General features: G+C 44.4%; 1 long non-coding RNA gene across 1 annotated transcript; it reads left to right on the forward strand.

The window, feature by feature from the left end:
• The first annotated feature begins 4,188 nt into the window (after positions 1-4,188).
• LOC109764255 (uncharacterized) lies at positions 4,189-6,467 on the forward strand. Its single transcript, XR_012183294.1, has 4 exons — positions 4,189-4,586; positions 5,509-5,548; positions 5,857-5,996; positions 6,083-6,467. It is a non-coding gene; the product is annotated as an uncharacterized lncRNA (long non-coding RNA).
• Positions 6,468-6,701: the final 234 nt, after the last annotated feature.

Below are 6,701 nucleotides of genomic sequence, written 5' to 3' on the forward strand. Positions count from 1 at the left end.
AGGAGCAAGAGAGGGTGGAGACATAGGATGGATGGCCCCAACATGCATGTCACGATGGTCGATTCTTGGGCCAAACTAGGGAAGATTTGGCTTGGCTCTCGGGCTAAGTCATTCTAAACTCCAGCTAGATCAATATCAGGGAAGCCGGATTCTTTCACGACCTCGCTCGTTTGCAGGTTGGAATATGGATGGGATAACTGTTGGAATAATGCCTTGGAGGAAATCATGTATGATGATATTTTCTATGTGTTTATAAATAAAGATAGTCATTGGACATTATCAATGATGTGTATCAGTAAGTAGTATGTGACTTGTTTGTGGGACTATGCATTGTATGATGACTGTCCTAAAAGGTCCCTAGTCGAAAGGGTAGTGTGGACGCGCAACCATCTAGACTAGCATATGACATGGTGGATGGCTCGGTCTCACTAGCTATGGAGCATTGGATGCTAGCCGGATACTATGGACTCGGAAGGATCTGGTAGTCGGATCCGAGTCAAGACAAGGTCTGAGTCGGACAGACCTGAGACGTAGCGATAGGTCATCTGCGAGTCTCTAGTACAACATATGTTCTATGTCTTAAGACCTGAGCTGGTGCATGTACTCGGGATGGTGACAGATCTGCTTTGGGCCGACCAAACGCTACTCCGTAACTGGGTAGTTATAAGGGTAGGTTTCAGGCTTGTCCAGAGCCATGCTGCGAGACATGGTCGAGCAAGATGGGATTTGCCCCTTGGATCAGAAGAGATATACTCTGGGGCCCTCGTGTGATCCAACCAACATAAGCATGGCCATGCAACAAGGATTATGATATAATCCGGTTTGTGGTTGGCATCACTGGAACGAGAAAGAGGTCGGGTTAGCACAAGGATGACAGACTCCCCTTGAGCCTGACAATATATATCGTGTGACAAAGGGAACAGAAGTGTGACATGTTGTACAGGTTTGCCAACCGACTTCATTATATACTTGGTGGTCGGCACGCCTTGCTAGAGGCCGCTACCAACCGAGTAGGTCAAAGGTGATCCGGCATGCGGCCAAGCTGACTTGAACCTAAGAGGTCGCGCGCTTAGGAAAGGAACCTATGAGGTCGGATCCGAGGAGACTGGTCGAATGTGATCCGAGCTGGACTTGGATCGTGACTGGGTAGACTCGTGGGCTTTAGGATCTGTGTGAGGCCGAAGTGTTGAGCCGACGACAGATGCCTATAAATAGTGAAGGTGTGGCACACTCATTCGATTGATCGCTTCGGCACCGTCACTAGGGTTTTGCATGTGTTACAACTAGCCACCTCCACTCGCCGCCGGTTGTGTGATCGGACCTAGCAGTCCACCGCACGATATTCCTCCTGCACGCGCGGATACCGTTAGAGACGGTGCACTTGCGCCGCTCCGGCGAACCTGTTCTTGGGATCCGATCAGCTACGTGGGAGATCGACGAGGAGGAGACGACTCCAGAGACGCGCTGCCTCAACTCTACTTTCGCTACACGGCACAATGCATCTAGTGGCAGCGATCCGTGATACATCTCCTGTAGCATGTTCCTGGTTGATTCGCGCGTAGGGAATTTTTTTAATTGCAGCCGATGCACCTAGCATAGAACCCAACAATAAATAGCCCATAAACGGAAGAAAAAGAAAGGATCCCGTCAAGATTTCATCTCAGGCGACACGGAGGGGTGCGCAGCCAAATGCCAAACAAGCTCGGGGGCTACTGGCGGTATACATCACCGAGGGTAGCCTATTAGTGGGAAAGTCGGTAAGCAAGATGGCCTCAGGGCCCAACAAGCCGAGGAGTGGCCCATTCACATTCCAGGAAAACCATCATATTGTTGTACAGGTCAAGGACTCCTAGTTCGATCTAGGTCGGTTGCAACCCGTGTAATCCTAGGCCTTGTCCCCCTTTATAAGGCAAGGCATACAGAGTAGTCAAGCCATTGAATAATCCTCGCCTTAGTCTCGATAGAACCATCTCCACAACCACTGTAACCACCTTATACACGGTGTCCTATACATCAATTAAATCCAATCAGGAGTAGGGTATTACCTCCACGCGATGAGGGTCCGGACCTGGGTAAAAACTTCATGTACGACCCCCTCTAGTACTTCCGATCTCGCACGCCACCCTATCGGGACTACTAACGGTTTTTAGTTCTGTTATGTCCCTCCCAGGGTCCATGAGAGCAGCTCAAACATTTAGTCATAGTATTGTAGTATTTGTGATGTTCTTTGTTGTGTTTGAAATAGCAATTTAAGCATAACCTTCCCCTCGCAAAATACATGGAACCATCAAAGGCATGATAATTGTGAGCTAGAAGATGGAAATGGCATGGAAAAAAGTATTCTTTCTCTTACCTAAGAGATGGTCACTTATGAAGAAAGATAAGACATTTGTGTCCATTGCACGAGATGTATTCTCTTATTCACAATATTTCTAGTTTTAATTTTCATCACCCCAAAAATTTAAGATCTCGTAACATTACATACTAGAGGTAACACTAAGAGATAGTTAATTATTTAACCTTTTTAATGACTTCTCTAAATGGTGTAGAATGCATAAGAAAGTCCACCTTATCACATGGGTGGCTCAATTACCATATATCCTTTTTAGATTATTTTTTATGAGAATTTTTTCTTTAAAAATATTGCTAACACAAGTTTATGAATAGAAATTGTGCAATATTTTCTAAAAATTCGAAACAATGTTATTCATGCGTTTGGAAAAATTTATTCATATGTTAACAACTATTTGTCGTGTATTTGACAAATGTTAACCATGTGTTAAAATAATTCAACTGTCTTTCAATAAAATGTTTGGCATGTGTTACAGAAAAATCATCATGCTTTAAAAAATGATCATCTGTTAAAATGTATTTTATAAATAAAAATGAAATAAAAAGGATAAATAAAAATATAAAATCGAGAAAAACCCCAAAAGAAGAAGAAAAACTGCTGCAAAAAATGTGTTGGCCCATGGGTGCATATCCTGTGCGTCAAGCCTCCGAGAAAGCCCAGCCAACCCAAGCCCATACGCAGTCAGTCACGGTGGTCATTTTCTGGAGATTCCACGTCGCCCGACGTGATCGCGGCTGCTGCCGGCCGGTCACACTCCGGCGGGTCCGTGGACACATACCTGCCGGATTGCCGGCAGATGGAGTACTGATCGGGCGTCACTCCTTCGTTCCACCAGACAAAATTCCTTCTGGAGGCTTCGGTGGAATCACATTATGACATTAATCATCTCACTTTTGCAACACTCTCAGCGGATGGCGATGGATAGAACGGGTCACCAGCAGGGTGGGGCCGCTTGTTTTGTTTGAATGTTTGGTCGCGTGTTACGAGCCACACTTCCAGATCGATGGTGTCACCAGAATCGTTACAAACCACCACATTCTTACACGTACGCCCAAAAAAATATACTCATGGAACCCACACATAATGGCATGTAATTTTTTAAGGCTAATAAATAATGGCATGTAATTGAAAAGGCGTGGAGAGTGACCACTTGCTCGCGTCACACCACGATCATGTAACCCACACGCACACACCATTAGTTGCTTAATCTTCACAAATTATATATGAACTATCGCCCAAGCTGCCCTTGGTATATCGATAAAGTTACTAAGCTCCCACGAAATGGAGCGCCCACAGCAATCCTGGTCTTTTTTTCCGTCTATGTCCCCACTGGTCAGCCTGTGTTGACCCTAGGAGAACCGCCTTGGACCAACCGTGATGCATCGATGAGTTTTGGGCTAATACGACGTGTTCTTGCACCTCTTCGTCGGCGTTTTTTTTAACGCAAGCGCTCATATACACGCGCATACATTCATCTTTATGAACGCACACATGTACACCTTATCTCTATGAGCAACTCCGAAAGACTGAGCCGGCATATCATCTTGAAATTTACGAAGTCACCGTAGGCACCTCGTCTTCGACGGGAACGTCTCCTCCCACTAAATGCGCATCGCCAGAAATCCTGAAATAAATACAGGAATAAATGCGAGCACCAGGACTTGAACCCCGGTGGGCTGGGATACCACAGTCCCTCTAACCATCCAACCACAAGTTGGTTCGCCCTCTTCGTGGGCGTTGGAGGTGTGATTCCCAACGAAGGATTTGTAGAGATGCGGTTTGGGTGATGGTCTGTGGCTGGAAGCATGCGGTCTGAGAGGAGATTCGAGAGATTCGCGGCTGGGCTTTCAGCATCTGGGAGGTCGACCAACACCCGCTCCTCCGGCGGAAACCATCGCGGTGCCAGTGCCACGCGTTCAGGTGCTCGCGGATGCTTGTGTGCCCCACCTGCCGGCGTAGTACATCCAGCCACCCGACCTCCGCGCGGGTCCGTCCCTCTCCGCCTCCCTCTTGGTCCCTGCCGTGTACCTCTCGGACGCCGCCGCCACAACAACTGACGTGGTCGGCCGCGCGTGCGTCGAGTGGGGTGCCTTCCACGTCGTCAACCATGGGTCCCGTCGGGGCTGCTCGACGCCATGCGGGCCGCCAGGCTGGCCTTCTCCTGCGCGCCCATGGCCGAGAAGCTCCGGTTCCGCGAACCCGCTTGGTGGCCCGACTTCGTCCCCGGATACAGGTGAATGTGTCCTCCTGTCTTTGGTACCGATCGAGTCTGTCTCTAGATCGAGTCGACGAGGGCACTGTGCTGCCGCGCAAAGTTGTCACCATGGAGTTCCCGTCTTCAATTTGTGCCTGATGAAAAGTATCACCCTAGAGACCTCCCGCTGGTTCTCACACTTGCCGCCACGGGGCTTTGCGCGACTGAATCTTGGTGATGTTAGCGTGCTTTATTTTTCAGTTGCAATGATGTTCTACTCTTGATGTTTATCTAACAAATTTAGCAACTAGCATTAGTCCTAACCTTTCATTCTTTCATATATGGCACACCAAGGGTTATTTTCTTATTGATTTAGTGGATTTAAGTTCCAGAATTTGGTTGCTTCCATCGCTGAAACTCAAACTCTACGTATGTTCACTAAGACACTATTAGATTTGTTTTTTTTTTTGAAGAAATATGTATGTTGAATTATTTTACAGTAACTTATAATGTAGTGCCATCATAAAAAAAACCTATTGCCTTATATCTATCGTTGTTTATGCACATTTCATATGGCGCTTCTATGCTCATTTGTTTTGCGTTCTCAGGTTAAACAATGTGCAATCTGAAAAATAACAAAGCTTCTTTTATGGTAACATAGAGGAAAGTTCTTATATATGCGGTTATCTATGCACACATGATATTCTGTTTCTAGCCTCATTTGTTTTGTTGTCAGGTTAAGCAATTTGAGTTTAAAAATTAACAAAGCAGCGATCGCCTTCCTATAGTCAATAATGCTTATTAGGAGTCCTGATATTCCAATAGTCTAGAAATGGTTATGTAAGATACATAATGTTCACTGTTGTTGGTATTTTTACAATTAGCTTGCTTTTATCTTACTGCAATTCATTGCTAATGGCTTATACTGCCCCTTTTTGTTTTGAATGTTCTCTTTCTTTAGGAATCTGGCTACTGTTTGGTGCTAACTGCTGTGGTAACTGGTAAGTCATATTATATCTTGTGTCAATAGTCTATATTAAAATTTTGCATCATTTGCACTTATAAACTTTTTTTCTTGCAATGAGACTCAAAACAGAATGATTTTTATCCCGCAACTGGAAGCACCTAGAGGAAAATTTATATTGTGTTATGTTTCTCGATTAAAAAAGTGACAACCTAGAGACAACATTTGCACTTCATGTATGCAATAGGTGCTCAAAGTTGTTTTGTGTCTCATATACAGGTGTTTTCTTAACTTAGATCACTCATTCCAGGACTTATCCACCTGATTCATCATTTTTTATTTCAGGTACATATAAAGCTACATAATGTATCGAGTTATGATGTTTAGATAGCATGGATGCCTTTGAACTTTGGTTAAAAAGCTAAATCCTTTGTGTTGCCCATGCATTCCTCTTGAGCTTACAAGGACCGGGTTTCACATTGAAGGTGAGCATATGAACATCCTTAGTAGTAATATAAATTTAGTAGATGGTTTAGTATTTCACTATTTCACGGTTCTCTATCCTATAAAGGAGTTGTGTATGCATGGCCCTTGGTGCTACAGAATTACTTATGTTGATCGAGGGATATAGACGTTTTCTTAAGCAGTCAAAGTCAAGTTGGGTTCGAAGGGAAGCAGTTGGCGTTACTGAATACGAGGACATATATTAGATGATGACAGTCAAGTTGGGTACCAAGGAAATTGGTTGGTGTTATTAAATATCAACACATATATTAATGATGACAGCATCTACAGTTGATTTGAAAGAAAAAAAATATTATGAGTCAATTCTGCTATGTAGTTATACTACAGTTGGTGAGTACCATATGCCTGCGAATAACATACTATTGTATGGAATATTGTATTATGCATTTGGCTGCATGAATAAACTTTTGACTGTTGACTTCTTTAGAACAGTACTTTTTTTTTTGAAAGATCCAGCATCACTGGCATTCATTGATAATAGCAGGAAGCAACGGAAAACAACAAGTGGTGAAGGTCCTAGGACCATAAGATCCGAAGATCAAAGAAAAAGAAAAACAACGGCCCTAATAGCTGCAGCACAATACTCCATACAATCCATCCTAGACAATGCAGCTCCGACACGAACGGTGAACTACAAAGGAAACTAGGCAAGGTTGGCGTCACGG

This window comes from Aegilops tauschii, chromosome 1 (assembly GCF_002575655.3).
Source record: "Aegilops tauschii subsp. strangulata cultivar AL8/78 chromosome 1, Aet v6.0, whole genome shotgun sequence".
Taxonomy (NCBI): domain Eukaryota; kingdom Viridiplantae; phylum Streptophyta; class Magnoliopsida; order Poales; family Poaceae; genus Aegilops; species Aegilops tauschii.